Source organism: Drosophila persimilis, unplaced genomic scaffold (assembly GCF_003286085.1).
Source record: "Drosophila persimilis strain 14011-0111.01,24,50 unplaced genomic scaffold, DperRS2 tig00000693-arrow-arrow-pilon, whole genome shotgun sequence".
NCBI lineage: Eukaryota > Metazoa > Arthropoda > Insecta > Diptera > Drosophilidae > Drosophila > Drosophila persimilis.
The window spans coordinates 55,791-73,370 of NW_020825337.1; positions in this window are offsets into that span (position 1 = coordinate 55,791).

Here is a 17,580-nt window from a genome sequence, read left to right on the forward strand (position 1 = left end):
GAATACAAGACAAAACACGACTATTAGCATCTTACATTTAACTATTCTGAAACAGTCGTTGTGGCTTCTTCCTTAGGCTCTTCAAGTTCATCCAGATTCCTTCCGTCATTCAACTGATCCTGCTGGACATCTACTGTTCGCTTGGAGCTCGTGGCTGCCGGATTCGTAGAAGACTATCGAGTCCGCCAAAAGGAGCCTCAATGATAACATAAAGCACATACGACATCAAAATAGTGATCCCAATGACAGACCAGAAATTAAGCATCTGCAAAGCATAAAATATTATACATTTGTTATAATGCACTAATTTCTATCAACTATCCAACACAAAACTTACAAAGTTGCAGTTCGAAAAATATGTATTGGTCCGTAGAATTCTGCTGTTTACTTCCAGAGTGAACATATGCCAGATGTACACGGAATAGGAGAGTCTCGAGAGAGGCTGCCACAATGACGAGGATAGGAAACTATCTGCCAGACCGCCATGGCCCTGCATGCAGGCAAGGATGATCCAACACAGCGCTAGGGGCCAGCCCACCCGGGTAAGCGTGTAGTAGAGAAACTCCTCGAGTATGGTTAGAGGAGGAGCCCTAAACTTGGATGCGGGATACATGGCAAAGATTGAGGTGAAGATCATGGCCAGGCTAAGCAGCCATCCAGACCACACGATAATCCGGCTTAGCTGGAACTTCCTTTCACGATTCAGGTGCAAGAAGTACCCGAAGAGAAATCCAGTCAGCCATGGACCCGCATGCGTGTGTGTGGATCCATAGACATCCAAACCATCACCTCCGTTACTTCCATTCCTGAATTAAATGAGGCTTAATAACTCCAAATTCAAATAGAAAGATCGTGACTTACTTCGTGAGCATTGATTCATTGTTGACCATCATCGTGACAAAGAGGCAGGTTGTAGTGCTCATGGGTGGCAGAAATAAAAGAAACATAAACTTGTATGTAGTTTTTCTCCAATTAAGATTTTTATTGTCGACTAGGCGGGAAATTCAAACACATTACGTTTTTACTTACAATTCGCGAGTTTTGCAGCACTATCAGCTGTTGCGAAAGACGATTGACTCGATCGTTCTAAATGGAGCGAGAAGGGGTTCTTGAAGGGCTCAGAGATTTGTCTCTTTTCCTTTTGGATTTTACAAGCGCAACTGAACAGACCTTTTTGTCTTAAAATAAAGAACTCACGCGAATAAAACCAAAAAATATATGCACAGAAGAAGACCTGACCAGTAATTTGAATCGCAAAGTATTGAAGGCATCCGTGGACAATTTTAAATAATTCCCGGTATTAATTGTGGCAAAAGTTACATAGATTTCGGCCAGGTAAATATAGAGTGAAAAGAATTTAAAAGAATACACATGGATTTTCAAAAATGTATTCTCCAATAGTTTTCGGATGGCCAGGGCGTTTCCAACCTGTGTTTTTGTTCACAACGAGCTACACAAGTAGGCGGAAAAATTACGGTTCTATAGAAAAGGTGAGAAACCAGGAATTTCTCTCTGCAAAGAAAAAAAAAACAAATTCTGACATAACCTTTCCTTAAAACAATCAGATCAGTTTTCCTCAAGGGCAGGAAAGCCCTAGAAAAGTGGCTAGGCTCCCCGACGCAACATTCTTTGGCAGACCAGCAGCCGCAGCAACGCGAATTTTGCGCAGTCTGGATCTGTTTGATTGTCAGGAGCGGGTGAGCGGGGTCAACGACCGGAGCAGAACGTCGGGAGAAAGAAACTCTGGAGGCAAAAAAGAAAGAAAGCAGAGCACAGGCGAGGGCATGCCGGCAGAATTGTGCTACTTCAGTTCGATCTCGGAAGTGTAGTGCAGTTTGGGTTTAACGAAACGTTAAAATCTGTTAAAGTTAAAATATCGAAAACCAAAAACAAATTCAAGATCACAAACACATTCTCAACCGGACCAAAAAAAAGAACAAGTGAAAATTAACTGTAACATGCAAACTGTGTGCAAGAAGATCCGAAATGACTTGTGAAATAACCAAAACAACAATGTAACATGACACAAATACTCTATTGAGACCAAAATTTAAACCCAAAAACATCTAACTACAACCGATTTTCGAGAAGGCCTTCGTCGAGTATCTGGGTGAGTCTCAACAAACAAAACCAAGAAAGAGGAAAGAATTAAATAAAAGAACTATGTTAAATCAATTGAAACACAGCACGATCGTCGAAGCGACATTACCCTTCTTTGCAAGATAGAGCGTGCGCTTGAGCGACTTGTAAACGAAGAAGAGTGTGGAGTGAGAGAACGATGCAAGCAGCAAAGCCCGTACTCCGATTCTTACGGTGTTTGTTTTAATTATTGCGTTTGCTGACTTCTTCGTCTTATTGGTGATTGAATTAGAAAACATTTGCATTTCATCTTTATATACTTACAAACTATTATTAATGTTGCTTTTGCTATTGATTAACTAATAATTCTTTTCAGCCGGTTGTGTTGTGTTAAGTGAAATTATGAAGAGAGAAAATTGTTAAGTTAAATTATGAAGAGAGAAAATTGTTAAGGAAAATTACGAAGAGAAAGAATTGTTCAAGAAAGATATGAAGAAATAGAATCGTTAGAGAAGAAGATTGGCAAAAAAGGGGAAGAAAAATTATGAAAAGAATACACTAAAGAAAAGCAAACATACATTTACATACAAAATACATTTATCCGATTACAAATATATAAATACAAAAATATATAGAGAACAAGAAAACAACAAAGTCAAGTGTAGGTGGCACAATGGTGGTGGGTAGTTTTATAAGTTATGAGAACTTGTTATGAATTTAAGAATTAAAGTTTTAGTAAATATTATGGATTAATAAACAAGTATATTTCCTGGAAGTAATGTGAAAAAGAAGAGAGATAATAGGTATCGGTTTTGGGAGTTTTTACAGATTCTTATTACGCGCAGAAAAGCTCAAAGGTCGGGAGGGTTGTGATGCGTTGCTGCATAACATCAAGCAGACTCACTAATACATATATATATTAAAATGTGTGTATTGGTTGAGAAATAGAGGAAATGTCAGGCTCAAATGAAACTATAACGTCATTCGTTGGTGATCGCGTTGCCCTCTGCATTGCGCGACTCGACGGATGCAAATATTAAGGCAAGGGACATTTTTTAAATGTGTGCCCTGAGGTTGGAGATGGAATTGGTCAAGAACCCCACCACAGGCTGTTTTTGCTAGCTGTGTCCCATCGACCTTCCTCACCAAGCGGATACTCAGGGAAAGGCCAACGGTAAGACCGGCCTTACGCTACGGTCTGCACTGTTTTTGCTGTTTACAATTATACAGAGGCGGCTGGTACATTACATATTTATGAATCCCAACGTGGGGCGAGCTGATTCAGTTTCCATAGGTCGGGAAAGACAAGTGAGAATACCCAGTGGTGCGTGGCATATGTAATTACATTACATATTTTTACGCTCAACTTGGTGCAAACTAGTCCAAGATCGCAGGTTCCAAAACATCAGGGACAGCAGTTGTGAACAAGATAGAAACTATTTTGCGCGACAGAGCAATTGACTAGGGAGTGAATTAGTTCCTTCATTTTTTTAGTTCCAGCTTTATTTTTAAAAATCCATTTATCCAGAGTGCGATTAGGATTGACTGGCGAAGCAGATTGTTGGCGGGACCGAGAATCTACCGCTCGTTAAACTACTGTATGCAAACAAAATACCATATTTCATTTCAGTTATCTGGAAAAAGATTTATTTCCTGATTGGCGAGCTTGACACCCAAATTGTCTTAGAATTATATATTTGGACGGATTCGGATTATAACTAGGTTTAGAGGTGTTAACTTGAAGCAGTCAGGATAGTCTCTAGGAAAGTTAAGGGGAAACCAAAGTTTTTAGTGGGCGTTGGGTTAGGATAACTCCGATTCGAATACAATATCTCTTGATATTTATGATCAAGATTGTACGTTCAATAGTTGTCGTAACTAAAATCTGCTTATTGACTTGGTGCACCCAAGAAATTTCTTCTTCTTTTTTTTGGTTAATTGAGCAAGACTATTACTTAACTCGGAATGAATTTGACCGGATCGTTACGGATAGGAAATATTTTAAGAATTTAGGAAAACATTTTTGGTTTTGCTTTGAGGGAAAGTTATTTTTCAAAGACACCATGAATAGAACAATTGTTCAACATAGTCCCAGAATGGCTCGGGAGAAGTCTAACGACAGCATTATGATTTTCGAAGCGGAACATCGCTGCAATATTTGTAAGGAAGCAATATTGTCAAAGGAAGAGTGTAGTGTCACCCTGTGATCACTTCTTTCATCAGCATTGCATAGTCCCGCATATTGAAATGTATAAGGAATGTCAAGTTTGTAAGAAGTTGGTTAGTGTTAAAGACATTAAATCAGTCCATGTGGCACAGACCGCAGTTAGGCAAAAATATCCCTCAGTAAATACTCGAGGTTTACGCATGACTGTCTTAGCAGCGATTTTAAAGCCATCTGCAAAAATCTACACATTCTGCTTGCTGGAAAAGCGAGAGATTGGTATTGGCAATATCGAAAAGAAGTCGTCGTGATCGAGTGGCAGGAGTTCTGTACGGCCCTTAAACGGCAATATGTGGATTTGCGTACTGACGATGAGACAGAAGAGGAAATGAGGGCTAGAAAGCAGGAAGTAGGAGAAAGCTTTGATTGACTACTATGATGACGTTATGAGTATTGCAACACGGTTGACAGTACCTCTGGAAGAAGCGCGACTCATAAAGATTCTCATCCGAAATCTTCGTATGGAAATACGACATCAGATTTTATTCGAAGAAATTTCATCCGTGGGACAATTAAGAAAAATGTGTCGTATGAGAAAAAATTTGATAACAGAACAAGCAGGATTAAAGTCGCAAAACAAGATTTTTGATAGATTTGGAAAGCAAAAGAAAGTAGCAGAACTGGAAAGCGATCAAGAACATTTTGAAAGTGTCTCAGGCGAAATAGAAGCGGTGCAGGTGGCGAAGCGTATTTTGAAATGTTGGAATTGTGAGCAAGAAGGACATTGTTGGGATATGTGTACTCAAGTAAGAACAATTTTTTGCTATGGATGTGGTGAGAAAAATGATTATAAGCCGCAGTGTGCAGTCTGCCTTAATAGGAAGTCGAAAAACCAGAAGAAGGGTCCATTCGATCACGATCGTCGTTTGGTCCCAAAGTAGATCAGGAAAGTACTCAATAAGAGCAGGTGGTCATTCCAAATGAGACCGAAATAAGACCACAACCGAAAGAACAACAAAATTTACAGATAGAGATAATTTTGGAAAGGCTAATGTAAGAAATCGTATTCCGGAAAGTTCAGGTCACAAGAAAACATATCAGGAACGAATAGAAGCTTACAAATTTACGCGAGAACAAATATTTAACAATTCAGCGAACAAGAAACTATCTACTCAAAGAGCACGAAAATATTGGAACGAGGTGAAAAATACAAGAAAATTGCTAGTATCGTCAATTGTGGATTGCGAAGAGGATGGGCGACTTTACGCTAACGTCTCATTTCTAGATTATCAAGAACTCGGTTTATTAGACACCGGAGCAAAAATTAGTTGTGTCGGAGCAGATCTTGCAACCCAAGATTGGTCCAAATATACAGGTTTTAAACGGATTTTGAGGAATGTGAAGACAGCAGACGGAAAAGGACATACAGTCATAGGACATATTATAGTTACCATGACGTATAACAAACTTAGCAGAGATTTGAAATTATTCGTCATTCCATCATTGCATAAAAGGGAAATATTGGGAATCGATTTTTGAAAAACATTTAAATTGGCTCCAAACTTAATCGCGAGCGTCGAAGCAGACACGCTCATAACCAAAGACGCGAGTCAAGCAGCAACAGCATCAGCTAAGGGCGGTAATAAAAATGTTTCCAAATTTTGAAATCCAAGGTCTAGGACGAGCACGAGATTGATATCGGGATAGGTAAAATGTTATACCAAGAAGTTTATCGCATGTTAGATATGGACGTCATTGAAGTTTCTTCCAGTCCGTGGAGCTCTCCAATGCGCATGGTCATTAAACCAGGCAAAGTCAGACTGTGTTTGGATACGAGAAAAGGACGCATACCCATTGCCTAACATTGAGGGAATATTTTCGAGAATGCCGAAAGCAAATATAATAACCAAATTGGACCTAAGAATGCCTTTTGTGTAGTGGCCAGTGAAGCAAACCCAGATTAAATTCCCTAATAATTTCCCAGATATAAAGCAGATTCAAATCACGCGCCAACTTGATTAGTTCGAACACCAAGGCTTTGAAAACAGCTACTTCGAATATGGAGCTTTAATTGCTCGAATGTTCTTTTTCGTCTCTCGAGACCGAATTCCATGGAAGGGTCCCGTTAAAGCTCGTCTATGCCGCTTAAGCCGACAGCGACGGTGAACACGCGGATCAATTCCATTTTTCTCCCAAAACACTTCGGTTGTGCCTGTGCCAATAGTGCCAAACTCTAGTGGAAGTTCACGTGTCCCTGTATTACATAATACATACCAAATTACATAACTGCAAGTCGGCGGAGAATCGACTAAAAAGCAAGATCAAGCTATATTGTGTGGTGAAAGTGCAAAGTGCTACGTAGAGGAAAAGAAGGTGATTATAGATGAAAGCAGGTTTGGTACATTCACTGAATTCCGAATCTATTACAGAATCTCTTGGTCACTGGGGGTCTGCCGTGCTTTGGCGCTCTCACGCCTAAACCCCCCACGCAACCTCCAGTGTCTTATTTTGGCCGCTTCGAATTACCAGCGTTTCCGTTGTACGGACGATCTGCATCGACTTTTGAATGCCCTCTAATCGTATCTTGCGAGATGCAACTCAACATCCTTGATGCGGAATCGACAACGCCTAGGAATTAAAGTGGAAATTTATGTCAGCTAAAATTGTGCAGAAGATGTGAATACAAGATCAGGAATCGGAATCTATGGTGACCTGTGTCGTGGACAACATGTGATCATCGATTCGTGAGTACGAACATACCCGCGAAATAGCAGGGTATAGCAGCGGTGCAGCGTAATGAAAGGGAGAGCGTGATAACTCACACGCCAAGAGCGAGCTTTCGTTCGAAGAGAATTCGGACATATGCGTGCGTATGCAAATTAAATAACTGCGGTAGCGGATTGTGTTTTTAAAAAGTTTTTATTTTACTTCGAACTTCACTGATATATATTTAAGTAGAGGGTCACAAAGGAATTCCGGGCCAAGGGATTGCGCGATCTTAATTATACCCGATACTCAAAATGAGTATTGGGGTATATTAGATTTGTGGTAAAAGTGGATGTGTGTAACGTCCAGAAGGAATCGTTTCCGACCCCATAAAGTTTATATATTCTTGATCAGCATCAATAGCCGAGTCGATTGAGCCATGTCTGTCTGTCCGTCTGTCCGTCCGTCCGTCTGTCCGTCTGTCCGTCCCCTTCAGCGCCTAATGCTCAAAGACTATAAGACCCAGAGCAACGATGTTTTGGATCCAGACTTCTGTGATATGTCACTGCTACAAAAATATTGCAAAACTTTGCCCCGCTACTTCCGCCCCCACAAAGGGCGAAAATCTGTGGCATCCACAATTTTAAAGATACGAGAACACCAAAAACGCAGAATCGTAGAGAATGACCATATCTTTTAGACAGCGGAATCTGAATTGGATCGTATTATTATTATAGTCAGCATCAAGAAAACAATTTCATTTTTTCTCGCCCTGTCTCTCTCTAACACACACGTAGCATAGGCGGCTTTGCTTAGAGTAAAACATTAGCGCCTAGATCTCAGAGACTATAAAAGCTAGAGCAACCAAATTTGGTATCCACACTCCTAATATATCGGACCGAGACGAGTTTGTTTCAAAATTTCGCCACACCCCCTTCCGCCCCCGCAAAGAATGCAAATGTGGGGATATTCACAAATCTCAGAGACTATTAAAGCTAGAGTAACCAAATTTGGTATCCGCACTTCCGTTAGATCTCACTATAAAACGTATATCTCAAAATTTCGCCCCACCCCTTTCCGCCCACACAAAGGACGAAAATCTGTTGCATCCACAATATTGCAGATTTGAGAAAACTAAAAACGCAGAATCATAGATAACGACCATATCTATCAGATTGCTGAATCTGGATCAGATCAGATCATTTTTATAGCGAAAGGAAACAAATCAATTTGCACTGGCTACGCAGCGTCCGACGTCACGCTCAGACTGATTTTCTGTCTCTCTCGCACGCACTCTTTGTCGTGTCGTTTAATATTAGCGGCGTCTGCCGGAGGAGAGCCATACTGACTTAGTATCGGGTATAACTGTAGAGTTGCGGTGTCCGCAGCAACTCACAACGTTCCCCCTCGTTTTTAGCTAGACTTTGCGGTGTCGCTGCTGGATCAAGACTGACTTGAACTTTCTGATCTTCGCATTGTTGATCCCTTTCGGGAATCGTTTTTCTATAAACATTTCAATTGATTTCGCCATCCCGAGTATTGGATTTCGTCATCCAAAGAGAGAACTGTAAAATGCCTAAAGTGCAGGATCTGCAGAAAGCCGGGAGTGAGATTGTTTATGAGAAGCCGGGTGTGGGCAAACATTGGTTTTCCATTTAGGCGAGTGTCAAAGATTGGGATTGCGGCGGGGGCGCTTGAGATTGTACATCTTAGAAATCAATTAGGCGGAGGCCCAAGATTGAAATTGTTATCGTTTTGGAAAGCCAAAGATTGTTTACAACTCGTATAAGAGCTCAATAGAATTGGGTACGTTAACTCCCCCCATTCTTAAATGTTTCGTCCCGATACATTTTGAAGTTCTGATAGAGCTCTAATTTCTTCTGACAGTATTTGAATTTTGCTTTCCACTGTTTCTTCTGACGGTATTCTTATTGATTTAATAAGTACAAATTTGGTTAATTTATAGCCGAAGTAAAATAACATTATCAATATCAAAATGATTAAAAATAATGTTGTTAATGGTAAGGCCGTATTACCTAATGTTATAAGGGGATTTAAAATATTAACATTATCAAAAGAAAATTGCTTATCATTCGATTGTATATAATCAACTAATTCAAAATCGCTATATCTATGAATCTATCTATCTATCTATCTTAGAATTTTACCCTTATCATTTATGTGGGTTATATTATTTATTACAATTGTGTTGTTGAATATAAGGAGATACGCTCCTAACAAAGTAGTATTGTCTACGATATTTTTGCCTGAAACTAATATGGCACCATCCTGAATGATGTCTATTTCTTTGTTTTTTTCCCTTTTTTTAGTGCAGTTGGCTTTAAAGCCATTAAGTAAATTGGTGAAACAGGTATTCTTTAAATTTATTTGTGCGTAATTGTTAAAAGTTTCACTTTTAAAATTATTCATTAAATAGTATTTCTCCTTACATTCACAAACTTTTTCACTTATAACTAACATTCCATCATTTTGTGAGATGGCTCTTGCATGGTAAAACTTGCAAATATCTTTAATTTGAGGATATTTTATGTAAATGATTATTAAATCTGCATTTCGAATTATTTTAACCGTTGCTATGTTCAACAGATCAGACAGTTCAACAGGATTTTTTTCATGCTTATAAATGTCCTCTATTTCGTTTTTATTTAAAATTTTTGTATTGAAAATGTTTACTTTTAAGAGGGTTATGGTATCAACTAAATTTAGTAGGTCAAAAGTTATTAATTTTAAACGATGCTTTCTCAGTATCGTTTCTTCATTGAAGATGACATTTTTTAATGAATTTGATAGCAATTCAATTTCTTTGAAAAATTTGGAATTTATTACAAATTGTTTATTATTATTTTCAGTTAATTCATTTACTTTATTTTGTATTTTCAAAAAGTCGTCATGATCAGGGCTGCGTGCTATCCATTTCCAAATGGTACCTAATTCATTAATTCCCCTTTCATTCCGTTTTGGAACTAATTCTGAAATCATTAATTTTAATAGACTTAAGTCCATTGATATTTCCCACTCATCGTCTGAATTAATTGATTTGTTGACATATTTGGATTCTTTATCAATTATCTCTCTATAAAAACTCAAATTAGTAATATGGAAAAGTTCAGCGTATGTTTCATAAGTGTAAACGTCTCTGTCGTCTTTGAGCAATAGATAGTCACTATGCGTATAGTCAATTACTTCCGAAGTCGTCAATATAACAAAAGTCAGTATAAGTATATTCGCATACATTTTCTGGAAAAAGTATTTAATATGTGATGTTATCTTTATGTATAATTCTGTTTCTATTGTTGGTTATAATTTTATTCGGTCGATTTTCCTTAACTACCTGCTTTTTGTATCGGGATTGAAGTTTATTTCTTTCCCCGAATTTCTCTTCATAAACTACTTCTCCTATTTTATAATCTTTTTCTCTTCTATCTTTGTTATGTAGCTTAAGCATTTTGGTCTGAGCTTCCTTAAGTAATATTGGATTATGTTTGTGTTCTATTTTGTTATACAATATGTCATATGGCATTTGATTGGTCGTTGAATGTATCGTCAGGTTATATTTCAGTGCCGCCCTTATTATTATTTCTGAATAATCTGTTAGATTTAGTTCATCCTTGATGCACCGCGCTATTTCTGTTAGTGTGGAATGTACCCTTTCTACCTGACCATTTGAGGTGCTGTGTCTGGGATCAGCATAATAAATAGTTAAGTTACTTCTTTGTATGAATGATCTAAATTGTGCCGAAGTAAAGCTTGGTTCGTTGTCAGTCATTAATGATGTTGCTAACGGAAAGTGTTGCAAAATTTCCATTACCTTATTTTCAATGTTTAATTTACTTTGAATTGTCTTGACCACCAAGTATTTGGAATAAGAATCTATACAAGTTATGAATGTTAGGTTTTGGGCATAGTATATGTCTAAGTGTAATTGATCTCCTTCTTTTGCTGGAATGGGAGCTTCCCCAATTGGAATTTTTACAGGGTGTCTGTGATATTTGTTTTTGTTACAGATCTCACAATTTTTTATATATTCTTTTAATTTTTTGTGCAGGTTTGGCCAATAATACAGCTTAGTTATTTGTTTGTAATTTTCATCTAGTCCTCTATGGGCTCTGCAATGTGTTTCTTCTATAATTATAGCTTTATCTTCTGAATTTACTACATCTTGGAGGAACATTCTCGTGAAGAGAAATTTATTTATGAAGTTTTCCTTTAGCTTATTTTGGATAAGGTATAAATCTTCTAAAGTGCAGTGTATTCCTGTGGTTAAGTGAGGCTGAATAAATTCTTTTAAAATGATTAGCAGATTGTCAACCGTATCAAATTCAATAATATGTCGGGTATTTTCATAAACTCTTACTAACTCATGAACTGTGAATCTCCCTTGCGCTAATAGTAGCTGCTGTTTAAATTGGTTTAGAGGCCTGCTAGTCTCTTGAATAACGTTTTCAAAACTACTCTCTGCTGAATGCTGAGTATTTATGTCTGATTCTGATTCTGTCTGGTCGACATCACTATCTGTCATATGATTTATTTTAATCCGAGATAAAGCGTCCGCTACTACGTTAGTTGAGCCTGGCTTATAAATGATTTTTGGTGTGAAACTTTCTATGAAGTAATACCAACGTTTCATTTCAACATTTGGATTTTTTTGCGACATTGCAAAGGACAAAGGTTGGTGATCTGTATGTATTTCAATTCCACTCACTCCGTATAAATAATTTCGCAAATTTTTTAATGCCCATACAATAGCTAATAATTCCTTTTTATTAGTAGCATATAATTGCTCGGTTTTACTTAAAGTTTTAGAAATAAATGTTATGGGATTCCCATATTGCGACAAAACCGCACCTATTGCTATGTCCGATGCATCTGTGGTTAATGTGAATTTTTTATTGTAATCTGGTTGTACTAATTCAATATGTGCTATTAAACTGTCCTTTAAATTATTAAATGCTCCAATTGCTGGTTCATCCAGCTGTATTAATGTTTTCTTGGATGCACTTCGTGAAACTTTCCCATTTACTCCACTCAGATATTTTGTTAATGGTTTGGCAATTGTAGCATAATTTCGGACAAATTTTTATGTAATACCCTGTTAGTCCTAAGAAGCTACGTAGCTCTCTGATATTTTTAGGAATTGGATAGTTTTTTATTGTGGAGATTTTGTCTGGATCTGTTTTAATGATATTTTGGGAAACAATGTATCCCAGAAATTTGGTTTCCAATTGAAAGAATTTAGACTTTTCTAGGGAAATTTTCATGTTAGCGTTTTGCAATATCTGTATTATATGAATTAGATCTTTATAATGTTGTTCTATAGTTTTTGAAAATATTATTATATCGTCCATATAAACGTGACAAGTTTTCCCAACTTGATCTCTAAGTATATCGTCCATTGCCCTTTGGAAAATTCTGGTTATCTGATTCCCTCATTAAAATCTGATAGAAACCTGACTCTAAATCAATGGCCGAGAAATACTTTGCTTTACCTAAATTGGCAAGGATTACTGAAGGATCTTGCATAGGGTATCTATCCGGTATGGTGTTTTCATTAAGTTTCTTAAAGTCTATTACTAATCTATGTTTAGGAGTTCCGTCCTCATTTACTCCCTTCTTCGGTACTACTATTACCTGTGAATTATATGGGCTTTTACTAGGTCTGATTATACCTTCATCTAACATTTTACTTATTTCGTTATTAACGAAATCGTAAACCGAATAAGCATATGGATACTGCTTGCCATATACCGGTCTATCATGTTCAGTGTTAATCTCTCCTTTTATATCCGTTCTGAACGGTAACTGTAAATTTATATTGGCATGGTCTTCTTCGATGATAGATACCATTTTCTCTCTGAGATTCTCTAAATTGTCCTCTTTGTAGGTTATTGTGTTATACAATTTCATTTTTTTCAATTCAGAATTTGCATAATTTTGAATGTCGGATATTTCTACGACAGCGCGTTCAGGATTTTTGCATCCCAAACTTTTAAATTGTTCATTGTCGGATAATTCAACGACGGCGTGTTCAGGATTCTTTAATCCCAAACTATTTGAACTTTTAATGTCGGATAATTCAACGACGGCGTGCTCAGGATATTTTAATCCCAAACTATTAAAACTTTGGATGTCGGATAATTCAACGACGGCGGGTTCAGGATATTTGAATCCCAAACTATTGACGGATAATTCTTCGTCGGCGTGCTCAGGATTTTTTGATCCCAAGCTATATAAACTTCCTTCTACCTTTACTGAATCACTTTTCATTTCTTTTTCTTCTTCAAAATATTTTTTTATTATATATTCCTTCAACGGAAGGATGGTTTTTCCTTCTATAAAGGTTAATTTGTTTAAAGAAAGGACCTCGTCATATATTAGTTTCTCCTCATTGTCTTTATAACTTAAAGTCCCCTTTCCTGTATCAATAACAGCTCCGATTTTCTTTAATAGGTTAAATCCTATTAGTAAATCTGCCTCCATTCCATCTATTTCATAAAACACTTTTTTTGTGTTGAAAATAGTTATATTATGGAAATATTTAATTATTGAAAACCCATTCACTGTAGCAACTTTCTTATAAATTGATAATTCTTTTTTATTTTCGTAAATTCCTTTTTTTATTTAACAGGAAGTTGCTCCCGTATCTATCAAAACTTTTAATTCTCTGTTTATCTTTTTACTCTACTCTTTTTAAGTAGGGAAGTCCTACTTCGGGGGCTGATCTAAAAAATGATCCTCCTCAATGTTATTTATCCTCATGGCTTTATTAGCCGGTTGTTCCGACATTTCGTTTGGCTTTCGTTTCTGCGCTTGATTGTCGTTAGACTGATTATTCGGTACTACGTTTGCCCTAAAATGCTGGGCTTGGCTATAATTGTTATTATTTCTCCTATAATAACCGTTAGTATTCTCCCGATAATTTCTATTGTTATTATTTCCCCTGAATTGATTGCTGTTCTGTCGGTTCCGGATTTGTATCGATTCATCTACTTCCATTGGTTCTGGGGCCTGATTTTGTTGTCTACTACCCAAGAAATAGGGTTGTCCCCATGACATGTTATTCCTCTGAAAATCCCTTTTTTGGTCGAATGGTGAACTATTAGTCCTAGGTTGTCGTTGGTTGAATCTTAAGGTATTGTAATTATTATTCCCTGAATTTCTGGGGCCGCTGAATTGGTAGGCAAATTGGGCCCGAATGTTATTAGATTGCAACTCCTGTACCTTTGCCAAGGCATTCGGTAAATCTGGGGGATTCAATGAAAATAGAATTTCTGCAATGCCGCCGTTTAGGCCAGTGACAAAAATGCGTAAGGCATTGTCTCTAATTTTTATACCCGATACTCAAAATGAGTATTGGGGTATATTAGATTTGTGGTAAAAGTGGATGTGTGTAACGTCCAGAAGGAATCGTTTCCGACCCTATAAAGTATATATATTCTTGATCAGCATCAATAGCCGAGTCGATTGAGCCATGTCTGTCTGTCCGTCCGTCCGTCTGTCCGTCTGTCCGTCCCCTTCAGCGCCTAATGCTCAAAGACTATAAGAGCTAGAGCAACGATGTTTTGGATCCAGACTTCTGTGATATGTCACTGCTCCAAAAATATTTCAAAACTTTGCCCCGCCCACTTCCGCCCCCACAAAGGGCGAAAATCTGTGGCATCCACAATTTTAAAGATACGATAAAACCAAAAACGCAGAATCGTAGAGAATGACCATATCTTCTAGAGTGCAAAATCTGAACCAGATCGTATAATTATTATAGCCAGAATCACGAAAACAATTTCACTCTTTCTCGCTCTGTCTCACTCTAACACACAGGTTTCATGGTCGGTTTTGCCAATTGCAAAATATGAGTTCAAGGATCTCAGAACCTATAAAAGCCAGAAAACCAAACTTGGTATCCACACTCCTGTGATATCGGACCTTGACCGTTTCATGTCCAAATTTCGCCACACCCCCTTCCGCCCCCGCAAAGGACGAAAATCTGAGGCAACCACAAATCTCAGAGACTATTAAGGCTAGAGTAACCAAATTTGGTACACACACTCCTTTAAGATGTCACTATAAAACGTATATCTCAGAATTTCGCCCCACCCCCATCCGCCCCCACAAAGGACGAAAATCTGTTGCATCCACAATATTGCAGATTTGAGAAAACTAAAAACGCAGAATCATAGAGAATGATCATATCTATCAGATTGCTTAATCGGATTATTTTTATAGCCAAAAGGAACAAATCAATTTGCATTGGCTACGCAGCGCCCGACGTCACGCTCAGCCTGATTTTCTGTCTCTCTCGCACGCACTCTTTGTCGTGTCGTTTAATATTAGCGGCGTCTGCCGGAGGAAAGCCATACTGACTAAGTATCGGGTATAACTGTAGAGTTGCGGTGTCCGCAGCAACTCACAACGTTCCCCCTCGTTTTATTTGATTCTTTGGTGATTTCACTGTCCTTTCCGTGAGTCATTATTGTCTTATTTATTAACAAGGTCATTTTCTTGTTAACCTCGTTATAGAAATCTATAATTGAAAGGTTCCCTTGTCGGAGAACGCTTAACTCCTGATCTATTATGTAAATTGGTCTCTTGTCACTGTAAACAAAGTCAAGGCGTGAAAGTATGGCATCAAAATTTAAAACTGTCCCGTGGTTGGTCAGTGCGTCATGTGCTGGTCCTGTTATTTTGTTTCTCAAAATTGTTAATGCAATATAATATTGCTTACTTCCTTTCTTATATAACTTCACTGCAGTTTCTGCAGCTTCCCTCCATCCTACGTATTGGTTTAGTCCACCATTGAAAATTGGTAGGGATTCTATTACCTTTAATGTGGTGTCATCTTTTATTGTCTCGTCTATTGTTTCTGCCTGATAATCTGATACCTGATCGGATTTAGTTTCTATTTGTTGTTTTAAATTTACAATTTGCTCTTGTACTTGTGAAATTTGAAGTGCTATCAATTGTTTGACCAGATCTGCAGTGAGATCGGTCCTTGTTTGAGAGTTAATCATTTTTAGTTTTTCAAAATCTAAAGTTAGTTGATCCACCTTAAATTTTTCTTATATGTTTGTTTTTATAATCTAATATAACCTAATTGAACTTATATATTTATTAATACAACTTTTGCTCACGAACTATCCGGTAGGGGTCGTCCTTCTTAGTTTGGCTGACAGATCTTCGAACGGGTCTTCCTTCTTGATTTTCTTTGTTTAACTGGGTCTTCTGGGGGTCTTCCTTCTTTGGTTTCGCTGATAGTTTCACTTTCTTTGTGTTTTGTTTTGGTTGGTTTTGTTTAAAAACTTTGTTTTTTTTTGGTTTTTTTGTATTTATACCCGATACTCAAAATGAGTATTGGGGTATATTAGATTTGTGGTAAAAGTGGATGTGTGTAACGTCCAGAAGGAATCGTTTCCGACCCCATAAAGTATATATATTCTTGATTAGCATCAATAGCCGAGTCGATTGAGCCATGTCTGTCTGTCCGTCTGTCCGTCCGTCCGTCTGTCCGTCCCCTTCAGCGCCTAATGCTCAAAGACTATAAGAGCCAGAGCAACGATGTTTTGGTTCCAGACTTCTGTGATATGTCACTGCTACAAAAATATTGCAAAACTTTGCCCCGCCCACTTCCGCCCCCACAAAGGGCGAAAATCTGTGGCATCCACAATTTTAAAGATACGAGAACACCAAAAACGCAGAATCGTAGAGAATGACCATATCTTTTAGACTGCAGAATCTGAATTGGATCGTATTATTATTATAGCCAGCATCACGAAAACAATTTAATTTTTTCTCGCCCTGTCTCTCTCTAACACACACGTAGCATAGGCGGCTTTGCTTAGAGTAAAACATTAGCGCCTAGATCTCAGAGACTATAAAAGCTAGAGCAACGAAATTTGGTATCCACACTCCTAATATATCGGACCGAGACGAGTTTGTTTCAAAATTTCGCCACACCCCCTTCCGCCCCCGCAAAGGATGCAGATCTGGGGATATTCATAAATCTCAAAGACTATCAACGCTAGAGTAACCAAATTTGGTATCCGCACTTCTGTTAGATCTCACTATAAAACGTATATCTCAAAATTTCGCCCCACCCCCTTCCGCCCACACAAAAAACGAAAATCTGTTGCATCCACAATATTGCAGATTTGAGAAAACTAAAAACGCAGAATCATAGAGAATGACCATATCTATCCGGTCGCCGAATCTGGATCAGATCGGATCATTTTTGTAGCCAAAAGCAAGAAATCAATTTTTAGTGGCTACGCAGCGCCCGACGTCACGCTCAGACTGATTTTCTGTCTCTCTCGCACGCACTCTTTGTCGTGTCGTTAAATATTAGCGGCGTCTGCCGGAGGAGAGCCATACTGACTTAGTATCGGGTATAACCGTAGAGTTGCGGTGTCCGCAGCAACTCACAACGTTCCCCCTCGTTTTAGTTTAGTTTAGATCTTTGAGCAGAAGCTCCTGGTCTTAATGAAAATACAACTTGGAGATGTATAATTACATTATTTTCTTATGGTCATTCACTATGATTGTGCGTTTAATTTTCGCGTATCTTCTAAATTATAGATGCCACAGATTTTTAGTCCATTGTATGGCTGGAAGGGGGCGGG